Below are 26,224 nucleotides of genomic sequence, written 5' to 3' on the forward strand. Positions count from 1 at the left end.
TGCTGCTCTGTTCCTCAGCCAGACTTAATTTCCAAAGCTGGATGCAGGCCAGTGGACCACTGCAGGCTTCTGCAGGTGAATCCTAGCACTTCCTCTGGGTTTTTCAGGGGATTTTCAGCTTGGGTCAGCGTTTGCGTTGCATCGTTATCCTCTGGTGTTTGCAGGGAGTAGGCTGAGTTTTTACAGTGTTTGTGCACAAAGTTGGATTCAGGGTTGAGAAATTAGGGTTTTTTTTAGCCATTTTATCTGATTTATGTGGACATTTTGTTCTCTTTCCAAAGAATACATGCAGAGAAAACCACTGATGTTTTGTTCTTCTTGATACATGCAGTTCTGTGAGTATTTTTCTCTGCTCCTGGCTTATGGGTCAGAATGGAACAAATGACAAAATACAACTAATATGTCAACGTCAACAATATTTTCAAATAGAAAAGTGGCTTACAATGTCAAAATCAAAATGAAGGCTTGAAATGTGTCATAAGTAGGTAGTTTCAGCAAGATTCACTATAAAGGTCATACATGTGGACACACGTCACTGTCTGGTTGTCGTGTCTGCAGTTAAACAATGTTGTCAGGATCCTAATCTTAAATAAGAGTGAACGGACTGATACTGACAGAAAAGTGTTGCACGGTTTGCTGAATTACGTGCACAGATGACATGTGTATACTGAAATACAAACCACCTTCACAGCTCATCCTGCTTTACTTTAAACTATATAATTACCTCCAAGCGTGAGTGCTTATTAACAATACAGTGTGCATATCATTTGCAAAGTGAACTGCTTCATCTTCTTCATTGCTCTCTATAGAGGAGGCATTGTAGAAATTTAAAACTAGCAATCCCGCTCATAAATAATCTACACGTGCATCCCATTTTAACCCACGGAGACTGCCGTGCCCCTGCGCATTTCACTCAAATATGTGCTAATGTTAGACCAGGCATTCGGCTTCAGCCATGCTGGAGGAGGCCAGAGGGCGAGGTTTATTCTGGGACGGGTATGCTCAGTCTAAGAAAACTGGAGGGAGATTGTGAGAATGGCTGCACGGCTTGTTCTTCTGTGTAATATGCTGTTTAATGAATTCATGTATGAGGTGTTCTTATTAGAACTGCGAAGTGAGGTCCAGTTTTGAGATTTTTCTGCAAGAAAGACCTGTCAACTACACATTATTTCAGACAAGACTGAAGGTTCCGTTTATTCCAGCGCAGCTTGAACACATCACAACTACTTGTAAATAGTTTCCAGTGTGGGAGATTCACTGCTTTCAGTTTCCATGAGGGATTGATCCTCTCATCCTCGACGTGGTTAGACAAACGTAAAACCACGATCACCACACAGACAAGCAGGGAATCCCTGCCACTTAGAGACTGACAGCTGGATATACAGTAGCTTGGTGGACTCGTGTCTCCCCAGATCCTCCTTTCTGTGCTTGAATAATTGATTCTGAATTGATTTAGTCTCAGCTGGCTCGTCGGCTTCTTGTGCCGGGTACGGACAGCTTGTATTTTTGCTTCCTATAATTAATGTCTGCCCTTTTTTTTTCTCTGCTAGTCAGCAATAAAGTTGAGCTTTTTTCAAGGAAGCGGCAATTAAAACTTCATCCGAGATTTGTTTGTTGCTCCAGCTGACCATAAATTACACACACCAAGCATTTTCCTTTACATGAGGCAAGTTAAACGTCAGACGATTCTCATATTAATGCTTTGAAATGGAGCTTCAAGAAATGTCTCGTGGACAGTGTTTTTCTTCAGTGGTGATGTTTTTTACAGTCAGTTGAAGCCTCACTAATGAAAGTCCATAAAAGTCTGTTACGTGCAGCTCACATGCTGTGTGTGTTGGGAGGTATGGAAGTTAGCAGAGTAGGAATGTTGAACTTTCCACAGATAGCCCTGTCAGAGAGGGAGCCTTTCACATGCTAATTTAATGTCACCCTTCTGGCCTCTATATATATCACTCTGGTTAACAAATTGACTTAAACCTCAGTGATTACAGCACTAAAATGTCATTGTAAATCTTCTCTAATTTTGAAAAAAAATACAGTTAAGGTCCCACAATTTTGAGCCAAAAGTAGCATTTAACATTTTTACCATTTACATCTAACTACTGAGTCGAGTTTAATATACAGACATGAGTCTTTTCATCTCACTCTCAAGAAATATTTTCGTCCAACTGTTTTAAAGATAAGATTAATTTCATCAGTGTATTTGGAAACTCAAGAAGGCATAAAAAGTCTCACAAAATATTCAGCATCTTCACATTTTATGCAAGTCCCAAATTTCTAAATACCAGCACCTCCCTCCTTTCTTTGTTTTGGTCAAATCCTTCTCCAGACTCTTTTGTGTACGAAGAGATTCCTCTCATGTGGAGGTTGTTAAGCTCCTATCAGGGAAAGTGCTGAATGTCTTTTGGAGGAGTAATGGGGAGGGAGGGACCCTTCAGTGGAGGAAAAGAAGGGGAAGGCTTTGGCATTTTTGTGCTTTGTTAAAGACTTTGCAAACTTTTTCAAAATTTAAAGTTCAGTGTTGAGGAAGAAAGGTTTAATAGGAAAGTAAAAAACTGATGGGTAAATTAGAGAATAATCTGTTGTATTTCATTCCCTTTGAATGCTCTCTTTGTCCTAAAATCAATACAGATTTCTGAAAGGAGGAATGACTGGAAAAAAAACCACACCTTTGAAGGTCTAACAGCTTTTTCACAAAAGATCACCGAGGCACCCTGAGGGCAAAAGACCCGGTCATCTCCCTGCTCTGTGTGCGTTTGTGTGAATTTAAATCAGGTTTTCCCCTCCCCCTTTCCCTCTTCAACCACAATCAGCACCCTCTGAATTCACAGTTTTTCCCTTCTCTTCACGCTGGCCAGTCCTCTGCAGCTTCTGCAGCATATATGTTGTGTTTTCTATCAGAAAGTGGCTCTTGCTTTAGTGTGGATGGAAGAGCTCTAAAGGAAAAACAAACAAAAAAAAAAAACGGGGGGAGATACTGTAGGAGGAGCGTGAAGGAAAGAGGGCAGCCGACGCAACAGTTCTACACTGCGCTCGGCTACAATGGGAGAGGCGTGTTAGAGAGAGAGAGCAGTACAGCCAGAGAGGACTCGCTGCAGTGCAGGTGGATCCCAGCCGTCTGGCGAAGAGGAAGATTTTGGAGGCAGCACTCCGTTTTGGCTGTGCAGCAGGTTTGTACGTCCGGTTCTTTACAATTGAAGCTTTTTTTTTTTTTATTGGACGGTTTGTGCCTCTGAGTGTGTTTTCTGTAAATGAATGGATGCTGTGTTCCCCATCGTCAGGGCTGCTGTATCACTGCTGTCCATTCTTGTTGATTCTGTGCAGTTGTGACATTCCCTCGAGCCGGCACCGCCAAGGAAAAGTCCATAACTCTGTGATAAACTCAAGCATGTATTTTGTATCTTGTGCTCCAAAGTTTCTAAAACTTTAAGACTCTCTGCTTTTGCGGCTGTAGTGGGTTGCAGTGTGCTAAATGAAATAGCAGAGGCCGTTTTCCCTCCTTTCAGATCGAGAGTTCGTTTACTGTGGAGAAGAATAGAGCAGGGAGCTTTGAATGGGCCCGAGACGGCTTTCTGTGTGCATACGAGAGGTGCCGCCCTCTCAAGTGTCAGCATGCTTATGGGAAGGTAGCGGGGGTCGGTTCAAGCGCTTGCAGTTTACAGAGGAGGCTGGGTTTTCTGCATCCGTCTCACAGTGATAAGAGATGAGTGATTACCTGTATTTTGTCTCCTGCATGTTTTAAAATGTGTGTGAAAGGTTGAGGATGTCCAGATTTGCTTCCTTCCTTTCTTAAAGCTCTTGTCTCACTCTTTATCCTCTGATGGACCAGAGGAGTGATACGGTCAAGTGCTTGTGTGAATGTGTCTTTTCATAGGTGTTCGTTTACTGTTGATTGAACAGTGATATGGAGACATCAGAAGCAGCTTGTTTCTATTTCTGACTGTTGTTTTCTGGGCGCTCCCGTGAAAGGCCCCCTTTCATGGTTGGATAACGGACCGACTGATGGGAAAGTCTGTGGTTTGGTTGCTCATGTTGTTATTTGTTTGCCAGCCCTGAATTTGCTACTTACAGTCACTTCCCTGTATTAGATCTGTATTTCCTGAGGTGTTTTGCATGACTAAGGACTTGGAGTCGATGCCTCAAGGTTACAGAATGACTTGTTTTCTTCTCAAACAAGAAGTAGCATGAAAATCTGCAGCAGGTCAGCTCATGCATGTCTGATTTCGACACAACAGATATTTGCCACAAGTCTTTCACTCTTTGTTGCAATTTATCTGGCAGTGTGGTAACAGTATGTTTAAGGGAGATTTGAGCCAAAGTTGAAAGTAGTTTGTGTTGCGTTGTCATTTTTCAGGTGATACAGAATTTCAGGTTGCAAGTGTCAAAACACTTCTTTATCTGGACTTTATCTGAATTTGTGAACATGCACACTGCTAGCATGCCAGCCGAGCATGCACCAGGGAAACAAAACGAATACTTTGCCGTTATCCAAGTCTTTATAATTCATTAATAAGAGTTGCAATTGAAGTAGTCCTTGTCAGACTTCTACAGCGCCCAAACACAGTGAGAAGTTCTAAAATCTCCAGATATCTTGTGCTGTGTCTGACCACTGTGTGCAATGGGAATGCTTTATATCTCTTTAAGGAATAATTACTAACACTGGGCTACAGTCCAGGCCGTAATTACCTGCGTTTGCTGTATAACTTAATTTCATGTTGTTAAAAGCTCAGAGCCGGCCTTTACGAAACTGCCATAGCAGCCTTCTGTTTCCATGTGAAGTGGCAATACAGTGCATCTATGTAGCAGAACGACACCCACCTTAGAAGTGCAGTATGAAAACTCGGCATATCTGTGTAAAGTCTGTATCAGAAAAAATAATTCTAGTAGATATTAAAGCCATGAATTTGCCTTAAGACCAGCCACAGCCCATTCTGCAGCACAAATACAAATATATGCATGTGTGCACTGGGTTGCAATTAGCTAACAAAGCTTCAAAATGTCAGTCCATACAGAATTAAGTTGACAAAATGATTTTTTTGGATGGCTTACTCCCTGTCATCTAACTGTTCCTCCTGACAGCAGAAATACTTTCCCAGCTGCTGCCTAATAAAGCCTGACTTACTGTCAGGTTTGTTTCCTCAGTGCTGAAATGATGAAATCTGATAGATTCACATCAGTGACGCAGAAACCTGCAGTAATCTCCTCACTTACTGTGCACACACTTTCTTCTGTTGTTTTATCACTTCTTCCAATTTGTTCCTGTAGTCTTCATCAAGGTATTTATTATGTTAGCACAATGCAAAAAATATATTTTTTGTTGTTGAGGCTTTTAGATCTTATTTTTGCTGAAAAGTAGATTTCAGGCACTTTGCTGATTTGTCATTGATTAGAAAGATTGATCTGAATTCCAGAATTCACCAGCAAAACACATATTTTGAAACTTCAACAACCTGTAATGAAGAAAGAAAATGTGGATTTTCGAGACAGTCTCAACAACAATTTTACATGCTGTTACAAAGTGTTCATTTTCCATTAGATATAAAACATTCTGCTTCAAGATTTAACTCTGTCTGTGGTGACTTGCTGCCATGGTGATGGCCTCGGTCCTCGAATCTTGAAACGTCTAATCAAATATTTGTCCAGAGCTCTTTTGCAGAAAAGCAATAAAACAGCACCCTTGCTACAGGCTTTGTTTGGTCTTCTCTGAGGTTTTTCGCATTGTTGCATGACTTTGTGTGCCGGGCCCTTGAAGAAAATGTTGCTGCTTCAGGCCGAATGATTTCCAGTCCTGCTGGCCTTGATTTCCGCTCTTGAGGCATTTTCTGTATCCATGTAAATTTAACACCACATGCCTGCTCTCGGATTAGGGTTTTGAGATATGTCTCTGAAGCAAGTTAAGACAGATTTATCGATCTTACATGTGACTTGCTGCACTTTAGCCATGTAGTTTGATTTGAAAAGTTAGCAAAAGAATTGAAAAATTGAGGAGGCGGACAGAGATTCCTGTGATGCTGAAGTATTATCCTGGTGTCTCAATCAACCCCAGTGACCTGAGCACCTCTCCAGTTCCTCTCCTTATGTTTCCACTTAGAGTAGGATGATTGTGTGTGTACATGTGTGTGTGTACATGTGTGTGTGTGTGTGTGCGCACATGAGTAAATGAATGTGTTTTATAAAAGATGGGAGGGGGTTGGTTGTCATATTGTTAAAGAAATGGGTGTTACTTTTCTCTCTAACTTGTATTTCAAATGACTGGTTTATGTAATGTGTGTGTATGTGTGTGTGTGTGTGTGTGTGTGTGTGTGTGTGTGTGTGTGTGTGTGTGTGTGTGTGTGTGTGTGTGTGTGTGTGTGTGTGTGTGTGTGTGTGTGTGTGTGTGTGTGTGTGTGTGTGTGTGTGTTAAATAGCTTGGCTAGTCTTTCCACGATTATGTCATACAGCATGGTTTCCAGCTGTCCCAGTCAACTGAACTTAATTTGGCTTTCAAGAAAGTCTTCTCCATCCGTAGTCCGAGTCTTTGTGCATGTGTGTCCTTCGTGTGTACGTGTATATACATTGTGTATATTTGTACCATTTTGCATTTGTGCTTAATTATTTGTATAAACATACACATTTAAATTCTTTCACTCGGAACTGTTGACGTGTGGCGTGAGGAAAATCAGATTCTGAGTAATGAAAGCTCTGAACCTTTTTTGGTTCTGTTTGATGATTGTGATTTGGGCCTGATTGAACACTCTGTTCCAGCTCTAAGTTAAACCAAATGTATATCAACTCGGTCTCACGTGGGCTAATGAAAGGGCTGCACACATTTCAGCCCAGCACAGGTAGACTGCATCCAGTTTCTATTTTAAAATGCATCATTTACACCAAGCATCGACACTTTTTTGCCATTTCTAGACTCCTAAAATGAAGACCTTTGGAACTGATGAGGCAGATACTCATGTTTGCCTTCTGTTTTGGCCTCAATTGTCACCATGTGTAGTTCTCAGAGTTGTCATGCTCCCATCGTGTTTTCAAACAGTGACATTAGCCTTGTCTTTCAGTGGTTAATCCAACACTGATAACGAATTACAGGTGTTGCTGATTTCGTTGTCCATCCTAGTAGCTGGTACGCTGTTAAGGTAAACTTTGGTTTTACTCTTCACTATTGTTATTTTTCTACAATAATTTCTACAACTAAGCAATAATCCCTCTGCTTCATATTTACATCTGCATCTCCATTTCCGTTGTGCATAACTGGTAATGTGTTTTACATTAATATGTACCAAGATTGCTTCTGAAACAGTGCTAAAATTGTCCGCACAGAGATGATTTTCAATTTAAACGCTCATTAAAAATGAAACCACCTTGGTGTGAATGTGCCTGTCGACTCAGTGTCCAAACTAACTGTGATTGTTTCATTTATTTTTTCAGACAGTAAAGCAAGAACATAGCATGTTTCAACCAGCAGTGCCGATGGATGATTTTCTTTAGTCAGGATCATTTTCATCTTTCCAGCTTTAATATTCACATAGACAAGGATATCTGATCCTCAATTTCCTCCGAGCTTAAATTGTGATCTTGTGTTTTGTTTACACAGACTGATTGACTCCCTTGTTGTCGTCTCCCTCTGATGTTTAATCATGTTTCAGCATGTTACTGAATCATATTCCTGGAAACGCCCCCTAAGAAGAGGGATGGATGCCATGTGGTTTTGCTGTTTTGTTTGCTGCTGCAGTTGAATTCATGAGAAGGACTAAACAGAACTCTCTTCTCACTGCAGTCATTGTATATTCCTCTGGAAAATAATATCAGCTAATAGCTAAATGCAAGTTGAAATGTCTGGGTTGCTCTTTGCCAGGTGGTGGCCAGACCTTTCTGACCCCAGGGTCCCAGTCGGCCTTGACCACAATCAGTTCGGCTTGTAGGGTGAAACTAGTAATGTTTTGAACTTTTTATAGACTACTCTGGCCAGTTCAAAGTTCATGGGAAAGGTTTCTGAACCTGGCTTCCCTGAATGACAGGATCTGCTGACATGTGTCTTTAATAAGATGTCACTAAAATTGGATCCCACAGTTGTCTGAAAACGCGAGACTCTTAATGCACCTGTTTTATGCTGTTAGGGTAGTTTCTGATTCTGTTAATACCAAATAATGCTTCTGTAGCTTTTTATATACAACTCAAACATGAATAAAAATACTTCTATTGATTGCAAAGGCATATTCAAGGTTACTATATTTGAATCTTTAATGTTTTTTTCTGCATTGTGCATTGCAGTCACACACACAGGGTACTTACAGCTTGTGCTCCATGCTTTATTGTGAAACTCATAAAGGTGGCTGATTCAATTCTTAAGATGCTTCGTAGAGTTGGATGAGCTACATTGTGTCTTCTGCATTATAGACCATATTAATTTTGACCTTGCAGGGATGCAGAGACGAGCTGTATGTCGTCGACTGTGTGAGTAGCTCTAAAAGACAAGTCTTTTTATTCCTAAAAATGCAGCAGCACAAAAAGGGCTGACTGAAGTTGAATATGAATCAGATAGTGGTCCAATTAAAAAGTTTCACTGTCAGCCACTCACATTATTACTCTCATTGCACAGAAACAGCTGCTTCAGAGTGGTGTGACCTGAACAGGTAGACAGATGGTATAGATTTTTATTTAACTTGTACAATGATAGTCAAAATTAATTTTTAAAATGTCCATGAGAACATTTATATGAGTACATCAATATTTCTGCCATATCTCACATCATAAATAGTCACATCATAAAATCTGATAACAGCAGCATTTGCACCTCAGTAAGAATAATACTTGAAATGCAGTGATGGACAGGAAGCTGTAATCCAAGACCTGTCCTGTAAACAACAGATTACTGAGACTCAACAGATCAGCCTGATGTATGTAGTACTAAAAACATACAGTTTTTGTGGCAGTTTAAACCCACCGACTGGCTTAGTGGATTAGTGGATTGATTAATTACAATGGTTTGTTTACATTTTGAGCAATTTTCCATCATTGCTGCACGTTCGCTCTGAAACAGAAGCCAGATTACAGACGTGGTCCTGAGATTTTTATTATTCGTGCAAACTCCAGAACCGTTTTTTTTTTAACTATAATACCAGCAGTTTACTCTGCACTGTTTTGTTTGAATGAAACTCTCAGCTGTATGTGCATCTCCTCCTTCTTGTGCACCAGGAGCTCTGTGATTGGCACCCAATTGATAAATAATCTGAATATTACAAATTTATGACTTAAACACTGTTGACATGGGAGTTTGGCAAAACAATCTTAAGTGTTAGTATGTGCGTGGAAGACTGCACATGATAAAAAACTGATACAATGAGTGTGTCTTTGGGGCTACAATTCAACAGGACATTTCCTCATTCAGTCACATCAAACCTAAAACTTTGCTAATATCCAGTTCCTTTTGCATTCTTGTCATTAACTTTAGTTTATCCTTGTCTTATTCTCACCTTTTGTAGCCCTAAATTTGTACGTTGCCTTTGACCTGAGATGCAGAGGGAATAGTTTAATCTGCAGAAGTGGTCTGTTTTGTATTAGCTGATATTTGCAGTTTATATTGAGTCTCTTCACTCTTTCTCTTGGCAGTGATAACAGCAGACTAGTGCTAAATCACAGGGGCTATCATGTGTCTTGCACCAGATAAGCTGAGGAATTTCTGGGTTTTTTATTTTGTATAAAGCTGGCTTAAGACTTTATTCAGCAGTAGTCGTAATGTTATTCTAAGAAATCACCACTCAGCAGCCATTCTTGGTTCTTCTGTAGCTGTGGTTAGCAGAAAAAAGTGAACAAACAGTTTGAAAGGTGTTTTATGAGCTTTTTTTTTTTTTACAACTTGTAACGCTCTATTGGCTTTCACTGTAATTGATAACAAATGCCAGGTAATAAGTGCTAATTTGTCAACCACCTGGAAGAAAATCTACAACAAAAGAGTTTTCTATACTTCTAATTTGTCTTTTTGAAAGAAAAGAAAAAAGAAAAAATGGAATTAAAAAAATGAAAGTCTGTCCTTTGAGCTCTGAGAAGAAAGCAGGAATTTCACAGAAAGGTGTGAAGGGATGTTTTTGACAAATTGTCGACTTGTTCCAGATGTGACATTTGCGCAGGAACCTCCAGCTCAGTGTAATGTGATGTGTGGCAGGTTGACGGATTGTAAGAGGGAGAGTGGAGCACAGGAAGTACGATATTGCTTTACTCATCCTGGCCTTGTCAGTTGTGCATAACTGAAAATATTATCAAACAACCAGCACAAACACATATGAAGAAACTTCCAGCATATCACTGGGGTGCAGTGCAAAGCCCTATGGATCCTAAAATCCTTTACATGTAAAGTGTTTTTGCGTGTTCTAAAACGCGCTATACAAATAAATTATTATTATTATTATTATTATTATTATTATTATTATTATTATTATTATTAATAATAATAGTAATAATAATAATAATAATAATAATAATAATAATAATAATAATAATAATAATAATAATAATAATAATAAAATCCAAAAACAGCTTCTCTGTCCTGACAAATACTGACTCGGGTGGTGGAGAGTCTGAGGACACAGACTTCTAATTTCCCCGTAAATCTTTTTTTTTCTCATTTCATTCCTTCTCCCCTTTTCCTTAACTAAAGCCTGGAAGTATTTATGAAATCAGGATGGGGTTTCTCCTGTCCAGAAGTGGATATATGAGCAGAGCTCAGTGAGTGGGGACTCCAGTTTGACGTCCCACACCTCCCATCAAGGGAATTGCATCAGAGTGGAACTGAATATCTCAGAGCTGGAGCCAGCTGTGGTTTGATTATAACTAAATCTAGTTACCAAAGCAGAGACTGTTTACTACAGCCACAGGATTTTTAAGGGAGTCTCCACTTAATTATTGAAGCACGACAGGTGAAGTTTCAGTGCTATTCACAGTAGAGATTCTCTACACAATAGTGTAAGACGTGAGGAGAAACTGGTAAAAAGAAAAAAACTTTCAAATGGGCTGCTCCTTTTGCTTTATATGGGCAAAGCTTAGAGTAAGGTTTTGTTGAATTGCTATTGAGGGAATCCTGTCCAAATATTCTGTCATTCAAAGTACTCCCCAAAGGGAAAATAAAGTAGAATTTCTCAAAGAACCACATTTTAGTTCTAACCTTTTTCTGTTTTCGTTGGTTCTCATCCTCTCTGAATCCTGTTAGTCTTGAACTGCTGCCTCAGCTGTAACAATTAGCTTCTTTCCTCTTGTATCTTATGTTTGTTGTACAAACTGGATTAGGGCTGGAGGATTGCTAATTCATACTGTCATTCTACTTACTCAGCCCGATCCACCCGACATGAGCGCTCTTTGTTGGCAGGATGTGCTTTTGTGCTGCTTTTCTAAAGGGAGTTTTAAAGTTAGCATGTGCCTGTGTTGCCCAACCAGAGAAAAGGAGTGGATAAAATTAAAGGGAAGCGCATAAAAAGATACATGCACTGCCAGAGCTATGAGGAAAGGGCCAAACTGTTAGCATCTACACATGCAAAACGATGGGGAACAGACGAGGATCTTGATTGCATTGAGGCATTAAGATCCAACATTACGAGTATGGGGGAGTTTTGCGGGTCCGCACCCCAAAGCCGACTAATCATTGTGGGCTAGAGGTAGGAGAACACATCCCAGATTCCTTGTGCGTGAGAGAGGATGGGGTCCAAAGAGGGAAAGGAGGGGAGAAACCAAATCTGCATGAGTGTGTGAGCTTCCTGAGTTTGTGCAAGACAGAGCACATATCCATTTCATGGGTCAAAAGTTGTTTCACCCCTCAGATGAAACAAGTAGAAGTGCAGATTTAGTATTAGGGTGGGAGGTTGAACAAGCCGTGGATACAGAAAAAAGCTGGTTTTTGGATAGATGAAGCGCAGAAATGGGCGAGTGTTGGTCGGTGGGAGGAGATGTTATGAATCTCTGTTGTTTTCGCTTTGTATTGTCATTTCCTCTGCAGCTGGTCTCGGGTTGAAAGGGAAAGAAAAACAGAACTTAGGAGATCTGAAATCTAAACAGTGTCCTGGCAGTGAGCTGGGTGTTCCCCGCCGCTGACACATCTGTAATAAAACACTGTCTGATTTCGTAATGGGCTGCTAATGAAGGCCAAGAGAAGAATATACAGATGTACTGCAGCCCTGATGTTAAAAAAATCCATATACTGAGTAGAGCTGCAATGATGACTCGATTAGTTGTCAGCTATTCATCTGATTACCAACAATTTAGATATTTGATCATTTGGTTAAAGTATTTTTTCAGAGAAAAGTCAATATTTTGAGATTCCAGCTTCTAAAAAATTGAATATTTTTTGCTTTATTTGCTCCCCTTTTGACAGTAAACTGAGAAACAAGACATTTGAGGATATCATCTTAGCCTTTGAAAAACATTAATCAACATTTTTCAACATTTTCTAACATTTTCTAGACCAAACAACTAATCGCTTTTGTGAGAAAATAATCGGAAGATGAAGAAATAATGAAAATAAGCATTAGTTGCAAAGCTGAGACTGCTTCATATGCGGAGTTACAGCTTAAAGTGATGGACAGACATTGTGTTGATTCAAACCAATGCAATAAAGGAAACTGACATTCGGAAGTTACGATGGACTCTTTACTGAGCTGAGTTATTTCATGCATGAACTGGCTCTTTTTTTGTCTCTTACTGTTTTAAATAGATCTCAGTATTTAGTCTGACAGGAGCAATTCCCCAGATTTATTGCCTTGCTTTGGCCCTCGACAGAGACCTCCATCAACTCTGTGTCTCTGCTCGGGTCAGGTCTCTGCAGTTCGACCTGACAGTCTGTGGGGCCGTGACCCCATTAAAATACACTCTCAACAAGAGTTTTATCACCTGATAGCCTCTACTAGACACTGCAGGTGGTGATCTCTCTCTCACACACAAACACCCACTCATCAACAAATCATAGATGGACGTTTAATGCACCTGAGACCATTCAGGACTGGACTGTAATCAATTATGAGGGATTTCTGTGTGGTTGGGATACCTGCAGCAGGACGTACAAAATGCTGATAATAACTTCTTGCCTCATAATATAGGCTGTCTAGGAGTTTCCAAGTTGAGATCTTAGTAGGATGTTTTTGGTTCTCATTGTACCTAAAACAAATGCACATTGGGTCATATGACACCAACTGAAAGCCCCTTTTTAATGCTGAAAATGTCAACTTGGTGAAGTTAGGAAGCTTTCTTTTGTTATTCTAAACAGCTTCTGTCACTTTTTGTGGCTGTGGCTGAATTCAGCACCATGAAACTTTAGGAAGACTTTGACTGTAAATGTTTGCCTTCATCCTCATTTGTGTGATTCATGGCACTGAGACTGTCAAGACCTTCAAAAGACAGAATTTTTGTGGACAGATTAGGGAGGCAGAGGGATGCAGCCAAAGGGAGTCACAAAAGTACTCAAAGTTGAGCACAGTGAGACATGTAGAAACTTTTTATGTATTTTCCTGATTAAGCACAAATGCTGAGCCAGTCGTTTTGGTGCAGTAAGAACTGAGGACAGAAATGGACATTATTTGGGGATGTTCGTCCTGGGCCACTGCACGAAGCATGGGGCTGCATTTGAGGTCCCACTCCACCCATGGTCATTATTAATGCAAGTACTGCATGCCTCGTTTCATCTCATCCTGAATTTTGATAGATTTGTCCATACGGTGTCTCACTGGCCCATCATTTTTTAAAGCTGCTCTGGCTTTAAAGGACACAACTTGGCTCAGGCTCACGAAGCTCATCATCAGCGCTGCTAAACTGACTCGTTCAGTGTCTGCCGCTTCCCTCGCGCTGCCTGGAGTTTGGCAGGTAAAGTAGCCAGAGTTATGGAAGTCATTAAAATTCCTCGGGAACATGTGGACGCTTGTTTATTTTTCCGCCCAGGCGGGAGGGTGGAGAGCTGCCAGGACGCCGGACTGTCCTTCCCTCAACAAGAAAGTGTGAGACAGAGAAGGAGGACCTGGTGTAGGATGGGGAGATGAAAGACCGATTAGGGGAGAGGGAGGGGAATGAGTGAAGCAGAGGACAGACAGCGGAAGTGGTTTGAAGAATGAAATGTAGGATGGAGGGATGAAAGGAGAGAGAGAAAGAGAGAGAGGAGGGGGCAAAGGCAGACACCCTCTACTGGATGCCAAACAAAGAGTCGGACAAATGAACGTTGAGGTTTCAGTCAGCCGTACAGGATGAGGATTAGAGACGGATGATTCACCCACAGGCTGGAGGCAAAGAGGGATGTAGAAACCTAAGTGGCAGCAGAGGGGCACAACTAAGGTAGTCGAGGAAAGTTCGTCTTGAGAAAGATGCAGAGAAAGTGCATCTACTTTGTTGCTGGCACCATATAACTTTGTGTGAATTATGGGCAGAATTTTGGCTAAATCCTTTGAGTGAACCACTGTCTGTGAGTTTTTACAGAATGCAACAGGTGTTTCAGAGATTCTTTGGAAAGAAACAGGGGTTATGTGATCATTCCTCATCTTTCTACTGTAGAAAGATGGGAGGACAACCTAATGAGCGAAAATGGATAACATGCATTTGCATCATTAGCTGCCTAAATGATTCCTCCTTCTGTTTCAAGTGTGGCAGGTTGTTCGCCGCATTTTTTTACAACAATAAAATCTGAAAGAAAAGTCAACACACCTGCGTCATTCTGTTAACTCATGCAGATGTCAGTACAGTGTAAGGAAAAAGTCGTACCCATAATTTACACATAGTATAAAATTTTTTTCTGAACTTTTTTTGCTTATTTAGTCATGAATGTTACACAAAAATGGCTTAATTCTGACAAATCAGATAGTCAGACCATTAGATCATTTCCCTCCTTTAAGTCCTGGACCAGTCCTTCCACTCCATTGTCTTCTGTTAAAGTCATATAACATTGTGGGACGTTCACAAGAGAACCTCAGATGGCGTCTCATTTTCTATGACCAGTTAGTTCCTCCATGTGTAAAACACGGTCAGTCTTGTATCGCCCACCTACCAGACATAAATCTTTCTCGCTTTCATTTTAAATGTGGAAAGATCCCTTCATGCTCGTCTTTAAACACCAGGATTCAAGAGAGGCCTGCTGCGCTGGTGGGTGTTTTTAGTGATTGGTTAAACAGAGGCAAGGACTTGAAAGGGATATTGGCGGGAGAGTGTTACCCCAGAGCAACCGACACTGTAATATGCTGTGAGATAAAATCAGAAATGACAGGTCTGTGGGTTCCATCAGACACCTTGTAAATGGAGTCAAGTCACCAGCTCGACTTTAAAGAACTACAATCCTCTTGTTTTTCCTGTCTAGAGATGATGCTCCATTTGCCTTCTGATGCTACAGCACCTTGATCGCCGGTAATACCTGCAGCGAGGTGGACTCCTGTGTTGTGCTTCCATCCATTCATCCATCCAGTCAATCCATCTTTTCATGTCATAACCACAGTTAATGTATGAGGAGGTTGTAGTGACACCACGGGGGAGGGAATGAGGGATGAGGATGCTGCTGTCAGTCGAGACAGATTAAGATGAACAGTGAGAGACAGAAGGGAGTTGTGGAATTCCTCAGTACATAGTTGTGGTATCACCCCGTGCAGCTGAAAAATGTCTAAAAGTGATCTTCTTCACTGCCAATACTCCCCTCCATCATGAGCCAGAAGATTGCAGCAACGGGCCTTCAGTGAGGTCACCTTCCATCACTATTCGTCTTTTACATCACAGGAAAGAAACTCTGTCTACTTCCCTGTGTTTGATCATTTCTAATTGAAAATGACACTGCAGTGCGGACCCTGGGGGTGATCCTTGAATTTACCTGCCTCGCCGACAAATCGGTGGCTAATTAAGACGTAACATGAGAACTTGCATCTCCCCCTTGCCTTAATGTTCCGTCCCAAAGGGCAGTAGCCTTTGACATAGAGCCAAGTGTGGAATTACATGTCTGGGATACCAATTTAAATCATTATGTGGGTGTCTGCAAAACTGATGGGACATCAGTACCTTTGGTCGGCTGCATTCCTTTATACCAAAAACATGACGTAGGTTGTAGTTATTGCTTGAAGACACCAATGTTTGCTGTGGTTGCCTTCTTTTTTCATAGCCATCTTTGAAAAACACAGAAGCAAATTTCTGATTGTTATCATTAGGTTGGTATGCCATGATCATCTTGGCATGCTGAAGTCAATAAATGAGTTTTAATGATCAATCAGTCAAAGATCCATCAAATATGTACAAGAGAAGGTATTTTCTACAAGGTATTTCATTGATTTCCAAAGTTTGTTGACTTTGACCCCAAAAACTTTTGTTCCATTTGAATCAAAGGTCCTGTCCCGTCCAAAAGTGGAATCGTCCAAAACAAAACATCCAGAATTGTCAAAGTGTCTACTGTTGTCCTTGTTTACGTGATTCATCACATAGACTACAATACATTGTGACTGGGTCAAAGCTGATTTTTACCCTCCTGTGAAAGGCAGCCATTTGGAACAAGTATAAACTCTTTGGCTTTTACACTGTGATGTGATCATACAAACTAGTTCTCATGAATCATCCTCAAGGTTAAACCAAAATAGGTAGCTGAGAAATACTCTTCTTTCTGCATTAAAGCCACGATTTATGAATTTCCCTATGTTTTCAGCTCCCACTGGTCGTTTTATGGTACTGTTTACATATGTTTTTTAGTGCTACTGGTTACAGCCTTAATAAAATTTGTTGTCACACAGAATGACTCTTAATTTATCTTGGTCAGAGTTTTTTTGGAGGCCGCATCTAGTAGCTCTTAGGGATACCGCAGTGTAAAATTTCCAGACGAGTGAGCTGAGCCAATTGAAATTGATGGTGATGCACCATGACATGCTGTAGTTTCTATAACCATTAGCCCGCAGGAGTTTTTCTTGAATTATTGTCTGAGCGATCCTTATCCTAGCTGGAAAAATGATCAGACATCTAAGTCTCAAGGTTGAGGAGATAATCCCTCATGCTTTATGATCTGCAGTCAGTTGTGTAATCCTTCCTTTGCTCCTGTCCTGCCTTTTCAAAGGTCCTCCCGTCTACAGTACCTTTAAAATGACTGTCACTAGATCCGATGGTACGTTCCCTGCTGTTCTCAAGTTGACAATGACACGTGTGATGATCGTGCAGGCATGCAGCGAGTTGACTGTGGAGAATCTAAAGAGCCTCCTGTAAAAACGGCAAGTAGATAGAAGAGCCAAGGCCGCATTTGAGACAAAACAAACCGGATGAATGCTGTAAGTAAGCCTTATTGAGCTGGACTGAATCCTTCTACTTCTGTTAGTATTTTGCTTTGCTGTGAAAAATCTAAGATTCCGGCCACTACACCAATGCCAGCGTCACTCCACGGATATGAATCTGTGGTATCACTCATAAATTGTGATGCGATTCTTTTCCAAGTCTGGTTTGAGTTGCCATCTTGACACTAAATGGCACCAAAAAGTTGAAATTTGGGTGAAAAATGGGAACCTTTTGTGTCAACAGCGACATTGCACTTGTGTTTGATAAACTGAGAGTTCTCCAGATGAAGCAAACCTTTGTTTTTATATCTGCCAGGTCGGAAACAATATTTTAAAACCATAAAAACACATGCAAACAAAGAAGAACCATCACCAGTGAAAACCCTAATGAAATGTCTAGGTCTTCCAAGTGTACGCAGTACAATCAGTTTCTTTGGAGGCAGCATCTATTGTAGTTTGTTAAATTGCAGTTTTATAGAAATTTTCTGTCCACACGCAGCTGTTACCATTAGCTTCAAAATCTTCCTTCCTGATTGCCTCACTGGTCTCGTTCTCCATGGTGACTGTGAGTCATGTAGCACACTGGTTGTCAGGAACAATGAGATGCCAAGAAAACACACTGCCTCTATTTGGGTATCCTTTAAGCTCTTCCTGATCGGGAAGGATGGTAGTTGGTGTGTGAACGGGAATATAAGTGGGAACGTGAAGGGTGTGTGAGGAAACAGCTGGACCTTCTTGTGCAAACAGAGAAACACTCATCTGCATGCACAAAGCTGGAAACGACTGTGAGGTCATTCATACATTTGTGTAGAAAGCCGTTTCATGCCTTGAAATTGTACCCATTTTAGCACGTTTTTTCAAAGTTATTCCAAGTAGTGTGCCAAGGAAAATTAGATAGCCCACTTCTCCTATTCAAATCCTCAAAACGGTACCCATTTGGCTGTGATAATGTCTTCCTGCCACTTTGTCTGTTTTTATGAGGAAGGCTTTACACCTTTTTATGTGTTAATATCCTGATTGTACACAGTTTTGTGAGTTAATATCCAGGTTGTTGACCCTTTTATGCAGTCATTTCCAATGTCACAAAATTCTCTGATGTGTTCTGTAATTAGTACTCTTTTCTGTTCTTCTTTCCTTACTACTCTCCTAATCATTACTTTTTGCAGTCAACAAAATAATTTTTGTTCAGAGTATCAACCATATTTGCTCTTTTTGTGCAAATGAGACAAAGAGATGAGCATGATCAATGGCAGGAAGGAAATGAGAATATACTAGTGTAGATAATATGCTAATCTCAATAAGAACAAACAAATTAGAGTATTGTGAAAAAAGTTTATATATCTTCCATCAATCGTTTAAGAAACTAAAAAAATTATAATTATGTAAAGTGAAATATTAGTAATAGTAATAAGTATTCTTCTATTTTGATTTTGATAATTATGGAATACAATGCAAAAATTAAGAAAACAATAACATATCTGAAAATATTCAGAGATTGAGTGAATACTTTTCAATTAGTATAAATACTGTGTATCTCTCAGTCTAGTTCAGTACACACAACCACAATCATGGGGAAGACTGCTGACTCGAAAGTTGTCCAGAAGACCATCATGGACACCCTCCACATGGAGGGATAGGCCACAGATGGTTTGATTCTTCCTTTGTTTAATTGATCTTAGACAATATTCTAATAATCTGACATACTGGATTTGTTAGTTTTACAAGCTACAAGCCATAATGGATAAATATATAGTATATTTCAATATGCATGTAACTAATATAGAATATATAAAAGTTGACCTTTTGGAATCAAGTCATGCAGCAAGAAAAAGAAAGATCTTTTCCACATTGTTCTAATTGTTCGCACTGATATAGAGAAGTGAAAGGAGATCAATGCAGGGAATAAAAATGATATGAAAGAGTGCAGTGGGAGGAAGAGAGAAAAAGGGAATCTATGAGGCCCAGGCTCTGAGGCATTTTTCTCCTTCCTTGGTGGTCTAATTATCTGGAGTCCGATCAGTGAAGCTCTCTGCTCTGACTGTGGTGCAGGAGAGACGCTGATAATTGTCTTTATTCAGGTTCATCTGGAGCTGCGCTGTTCAAGCTATGAGCCTGAAATCTCTTTGATGTCGGAGGAGAATTTCCTACAGTCAGTGCAATGACTCCTCTGAAATGAAGTATACTTGCTCAGTGGTCAGAGCGATCAGGACACGGACAATTGCACATGAATGCATGCAGCACAAGAAGACGCACACACAAACTCTGTCCAACACACACAAACTCTGTCCAACACACACAAACCACAACACACACAAACCATGACACACTTGGTTTCAACAGAAAGTTGTGACTTCTGGCTTTGGTCCACTGTCCCTCTGCTGGACCCCACATCCTGACAGGAAGTTTGTCCTTCCTACACACACACGTACACACACACATACACACACACTGTCAAAGAGAGAAAGAGGGAGACACTGAAGCACTGCAGGCTACACATGTAGGCGGCCAGAAAATAACAGCGATAAGGAGACAGAGATGAAAAGGGATGAATAGAATTAATTACACAGACCACAAATGGGGGAAATTACAGCAGGAGTTTGGGAAACTCTCAACATGTGGTCCTGCCTTCCCAAAGAACCTCTGCAGCAGAACTAAGATGCTACAGCTTCCAAGATAACTTCTTTTCCAACAAATACACACCATCCACAAGTATTTAGCTCAGTTTTTAACTTGTCCTGCTTTTGATGATCTCCTTTGGTTGAAGTTCTCAACACACTGTAGTGATTTATTTGTTCAATTGAACAGGTGCAAAAGCCTCGAAAGATGAGCCTTAAGTAAAACAATATGTTTACCCTTGGTGTTTTTTTGTTTTTCAGATTTATTGTCAAGACAATTCAGGATTTCTAGCAAGTTATTTCTGAATCTACACTGTTAAAAACTGTACTTGAGCTGTAGCTGAAGTAAAGTGCTGTTTGGAATAAATCTCAGGGATCTTTCTTGTTTAGTCTTGACAGTTTACTTTTGTGGATTCTATCAACTTGAAGTTATAGTTTGTCTTTTTAAACTGGTGTTTCAATTTCAACTAAAGTACAACAATTAGGTTTACTGCTCTTTTAGCATTAGAATTAGAGGTTTTATTGTCAGAATAATGTAGTACAAGACAGCAATACAATGACATTTTGAAGGCATTATCTAATAGTTTATAAAAGACACTCTCAAAAAGTTAACAGTCAGACATTTCTGCATTTGTCTAATGCCCACTTTTTTCCTAAATTTTCTGCGGTGCCTCACCTGCCATTTTCCTACAATAAGATTACAAACAAAAGAAAATTCAGTTTTATGTTTCACATATTGTGTTGGAAAAATTGGAAACTCTAAGTTGGCTTTCAATAAAATTAAGTTGACCTAATATTGAATGATTTAAGTACATGTCCCCTAAACCAGTGGCATTAATATTACTTGTAACTTAATTTGGATAAATTTAATTTGGTAGCATGTTGTCAGTTAAAACAGTTAATTCAAGTTCATTGTTTTTTTTTGTTAAAAATCTCTTTTTTTCCATTGCAGACTGAAACTCTGACTGCTTGGATGACATGAAAAATGTGAAATTCTGTCTTTAACAGTCCCCTTTCCTCCTCAAAAATAAAATTATACTATCATCTACTGTGTGTTTTGGAGTTTCCATGGCAGAAACTCTTGCAGCAAGATGCTTGACCTTCTAGATGCCATCTGCATCACTTGCTGCCACTTTCCTTTCCATGATGGATGCTTTGTATGAATTTGTGTCGTAACCCCTGAGGTTCATGCCTGACAGGCCCGGAAATATGGAGGGAGTCACTGACAAACATACACACACTCCAGAGGCTCTCTTTGCCCTTTTTTTCCCTGGCAGTATGTTATGGAGCGGTCAGATGAAGCAGAAGGGGTCACAGCACAGTGACAGGGACTCACCGAGGAGAACTCTGCTGGTTCGCTTTCCTGTTGTGGTGGAGACGTGCTGAGATCTTCTTTCAAATAAAACAAAAACTCATCAAAGGCCTTGGCTGACTTCCAGGTTGAGGAGACCACCCGTTCGATTCAAATGAGAGAGACTTGCCTAGAGAGCAGCTTTTGGGACTTAAAGAAAATTGTACCCTAATCTGTTATCATAAATGTTTAAGCTTCTGCATCCAGCTTGGTCACTGAACCAGATAAATATCCACTTTGATATTGACTAGTAGCTCATGCGGATAATGATCTAATGCAAAGAGCTACTGGCTCATTAGCCCTCACTTTTATCACTGTTGAACCTGAGACAATGCAGACAGAAGCTTTTTTTTTATATTTTTTATTTTTTATAGTGAAGCGGTTTGTTGTCAGTTGTAATATTCTCGCTGTTAGCTACTGGCATCAGCAGCCCTCAGGTCTGATCTGGGTTGAGATGCTGACAGTGAACGTACGTCACATTGCAGAGGTGTCATGATATGGTGCAGGAGGTTTACCAGAAATAAGAGCCTGTGGTCTGTGTTGTACCCAGAGACCAATTTAGTAGCCGATAGGCCGGCTGTGGTAAATGAGAGACCAGTGGTGGAGACTGAAGGGAGACTAGATGAGAAGAGTCACCCACTTACTGAGCTTAGCTATTCATTTGGCAAGTAATTTACATGCTTACCTGGGCAACCCACTGAATATGTAACCGACTTTGCAAGCCACTAGCATCCCCAGATTATCAAAGAAGCCCATAAGGAATTAGGAGACCACCTGGTTCCCAACAACCTCTTTGATGCAATAAAATCAGGTTTCACAGCACTGATGCAGCTTGTCAGAAGGTGACTAACGATCTACAAATTAATAGTGACAACTGTAAAGCTTCTATCTTGGTATTATTAGATTTGTTTGCAGCATTTTAACCAGTGACTTTCCCGTCTTTATTTAAAGATCTGAGAAATATCTTCAAGATCCTGGAACAGTACTTAGTTGGTTTATCCTATCCGTTGCTTCTTTGGAACACTGTATGCTGGCACTAAATATTGACCCTCTAATGCTCCTCCTTCTGTACAGTAATGCTAGATGTTAATACAGACTTTTTTCTTAAATGTGCAGCCAGGAAAGGTCTTTCAAGAAAGACTAGAGATAGACAATGATAACTTGTAATGCCTTCAGTGGTTCTGAGGATGCCAGCTACCCACTTTCCAGGCTGCCTCAAGATAGACCGCTCATCAAGATAAGTAACAGCTGTTATGGCCTGGTACATGGCCTGTTATAACCTGGGTGGGAACATTATTCACACAGTACCGTACATGACAATGCTGAAAAATGTTTTTAATGCCGAATTTGTGCTGGTGAATCAGTTGTTTTTTATTGTGAATCCACTGATCTAACCTGGTTAATTTCTGCCTTTTTTATACAACTGTGAAGCAGTGAAATACACAGATGTGTTATCGTCTTTCATGTTCATAGTACAATAGGTGCATACTGCTTTAGTGGAATCTAACTCATAACCTTTCACCAGCAATAGCAGAGCTGCATGTTCTGTGTCAGCAGGATGGACTTTGGAAAACATGGGAAAATGCCAACAGTACAAGTGGTCACAGCAGAACATCTAAATGCCACTGTCCTTTTAATCTGCGGATGTGGGCGTCTTCAACCTGGGTTGACCTTAGAAGTTGCTAAGCCTCAACGACCGGCCTTGACTTTGATACAAAGCTGCATATCTATTGTTGGTGAGTTCTGAGTTGAATGAAAATGCCTTTTGGGAGACTGGTTGATGTGCGGTCAGTGTGTGTGTTCGGTGCTCGACCTGTGTGGTGGAATAACATAAAAGGCTCGTGGGATAGTGGTGGGTTGAGGCTGTTTCACAATCCCTCAGTCTTCTTGTGAAATCAAGGCTTTCCAAATGACTAAACAAGAGAATCTGGAAGCTTTTCAGTTTGTTGCCAAACTTGAGGATGGGATGAAGAATGTGAATGAATGATTCAGCTACACAATCTACGACATATATCGCAAGTAAATACAACTTAAAAACATGGCAAAGGGCTACTTTGATGCTTGTTTCCTTCTTTTTTAAATGCCTCTGCAGTGAATAACGCTGAAGGGATCTGTAAAGTGAAACATATGCTGCTGCTGAGTCCCATGTGATGTCCCTTCATCTCCGCTCTCGCTTTCTATCTCACTTTCATGTCTGTTTTCGCCTCTCTGTCTTGGTTTCTCCCTCTTTTTCAGCTGGGGTGGGGTCACCACATGCACGGACTGTTTGTTTGGAGTTGCTATAGAAACTCATGTGTGAGTGTGCGACTGTTTGTGCGCTCCATGTGTGTGTTTGTGGTGGTGGTGAGATTGGGCTGCAGTTCTGCTTCGTGCATAATGACCTCATCCAGACACAGACTCTGACATATCGAAGCCGTCTGCTTTCTCGGATTGTGTAATGGATAGTACACACACACACACACACACACACACACACACACACACACACACACACACACACACACACACACACACACACACACACACAGACACACAGACACACACACCAGGCAGCTCTCTGGCCGACGCCCCTTCAGTGTTTTGCCTCGTTGCTTGACCACGGACGAGTCACGGCGCTCTCAGCTCCAGCACTGCAGCTCCATTTGACAGCAGGAACAATGCGTGATTGCTTGATAATCTGATTTCATCTGCTGCATAAATACATAATTAGATTTATCTGAATAGATTTCTGTATTAGACGTCTCCGTAGAAAAGGGGAAAAAAAGTTCACGAACAGACAGTGAACCCTTGAACTTCACTGGTCCTGATATATTGTATGTGCTGTATATTAGTGTTTTTACTAAAACTGTCCGCACTCCCACCTTATCACCTTGGTGTCACACTCTTGACGTTCCGCAGCTGCTAATCTCGAACAGTGTGAAAATGTGGAACGCAGCCCTGTTGTTGAAGTACATTTATTACAGCTGAAAGTTTAGTCAGTGGTAGGAAATCGTTTCCATGTGGAAAAGAATGCCGCTTACTCTGAAGGGGAAAAGTTATGCTTCGTTTCACAAAGATTTCTGGAAGATCTATTTTCCCCAGAAGCATAAATGTACACACTTATTAAAGGCCTGTTTACTGACCTGCCATGTGACTGTGGTCTTCCATGAAAACGCTGTATTCACTGCAGAAAAAGGCATAATTCAGTAGCACTGCCACGGTACATGCTCAAAATGCTGGGTCAATGCTGCCGAGATCAATTTGCTTCCTTGATTGTTGTCAATTTTTGATTTTTCCGCTCCATAACTTAGAAAAGTAGAGAACCCCGATCAGTCACAGTTGGATGCACATGCTCACTTACCCTATTTAATGCTGCTGTACGAATCTGGTTTCAAACAGTAAGCATTTCATCTTGGAATGAAGTAAATGACTTGATTACGTCTCAACCCACCTTCTGAAAGGTTTCAGGGATTAAAACTCAACATGTATCAACTCAACTGCACAGTGCTGAAATCCCCCAAAGCTTCCATTGTTCTTGGTGGATAATTTACTTATCTGTTCCCACATGTCAATTCAGGCAAAGTGCATGCTCACCTGCTGAGACGCAGGTTCAGATTGGTGCAGTGGGATTAGTGCAGAAACCATTTGCCTTGAAAATGAGCCTGACGGCAGCGTTTCCTTCAAACCACAATCATTCCGATTTCAGTCGTCTGTCATGGGACATCAAAGACACATTTTCGTTTATTGTTAAGTACATCTCACTTGATGAGTTTTCCTTTTTAGTTCTATATGCACTATGTTCTGGTACTGTAATACTGACACACTCCTTCTCTCTGCAGCTGCTACCCCTGAGACTACTGCTTCAAAAACTCACTCAAATTATCTGTTGGAAATTCAGGACAATGGTGTATTCTTGTCTTCAACCAGGGAGTCAGTCTGAGCTACTGCAGTACAGGAAGGCCTCTGGGAGATTTTGTAAATACAGAACATTACAAAAGGTACTGCACAGTTTCTGTTTGTGCTGCCAAGGAAAAACTGCAGTCGTGGTCCATGAACACTGGTTCTTCATTACACGGCTCAAACTTTCTGTGAGATGTCGATCATACCAGACTAAACCAACAAGCAGAAAGATTGAGTTAACTGGCAGCTTTACTCACACATGGTTTTACAGAGCTGCTTGTCAGATGGTCAGAGACGTTTTCCAAAGCCGTGATGGAGAAAACTGTGACATTTACAGTCAATTCACAATCTGACATTCACAGCTGCTTCATGTATAAACCAACACAAATGCAGGTTAGCAAGGTGGAAAGCTTGCTTGCTGGTTCATTAACTATCAGCTTTAGTGATCTGAAAGTTTGAGAGTTAACAGGTTTGTGCTGTTTTTTTTCTATGAAGCTAAAATACATCTGCACCCTTGAGCAAAACATTTAGACTAACCGAAATGTGAACCGGGTTCATAAGTGATCAGTGTGATGGCGAAACTGAGACTTTGTGTGAGTAGAGACTTACTGAGCCTCAACTTGTGATTTGAATCCTAAAGGGGTATCATGAAAACGTCTCAAAAGTGAATTTTGGGGTTTCAGTAGAAAACAGCAGAGTCAACCTCAAAGAATCCACATGCTTCTTCCAGCCTCCTTCAATCAGGCATTGATGTCAACACGAGCTTTGAGAAAATGTCAAGTAATTTACACCAAAGCTAATTCAACACACACAGCTCTACTGTAGAACTTGACTGTGTTGCGTAGCCATGGAGCAGCTCTGGATGCTCTGCTGTTCAGCTATAAAGCCAGCGTCTGGCGGTGAGGACATGCGGTAGCAGTTAGCAGCTGAGAAACCCGGCGATGGATTGTTTTTGTTTGCGTGGTTGAAGCAACAGGAGCCCGTTAAAGTGTGTCTACGGCTCTGTCATTACCAGCTATAATTACATGGTGATTAGCAGCCAGCAGTGTGTGTGCATGGGTGTGTTTATGTGCATCACAATTTATAGTCGTTTCATTTATTTTAACATGATTCTTTTGAAATTATCCTAAATTGCCTAATATTTAGGT

The 26,224-nt window shown here is 40.7% G+C and overlaps 1 protein-coding gene across 5 annotated transcripts in view; it reads left to right on the forward strand.

Moving 5' to 3' along the window:
• add3a (adducin 3 (gamma) a) overlaps positions 1 to 26,224 on the forward strand; it is a 128,412-nt gene that overhangs the window by 38,164 nt on the left and 64,024 nt on the right. Inside the window, exon 1 of one of the 5 annotated variants that reach the window (XM_023272333.3) lies at positions 3,006 to 3,170. The exons of the other annotated variants lie outside the window; for them this stretch is intronic. The gene's annotated coding sequence lies outside the window, so the exon portion shown is untranslated. Of the gene's footprint in view, positions 1 to 3,005; positions 3,171 to 26,224 lie in introns of those variants that run through there. 5 annotated transcript variants of the gene reach the window in all.

Source organism: Amphiprion ocellaris, chromosome 4 (genome assembly GCF_022539595.1).
Source record: "Amphiprion ocellaris isolate individual 3 ecotype Okinawa chromosome 4, ASM2253959v1, whole genome shotgun sequence".
Classification (NCBI taxonomy): domain Eukaryota; kingdom Metazoa; phylum Chordata; class Actinopteri; family Pomacentridae; genus Amphiprion; species Amphiprion ocellaris.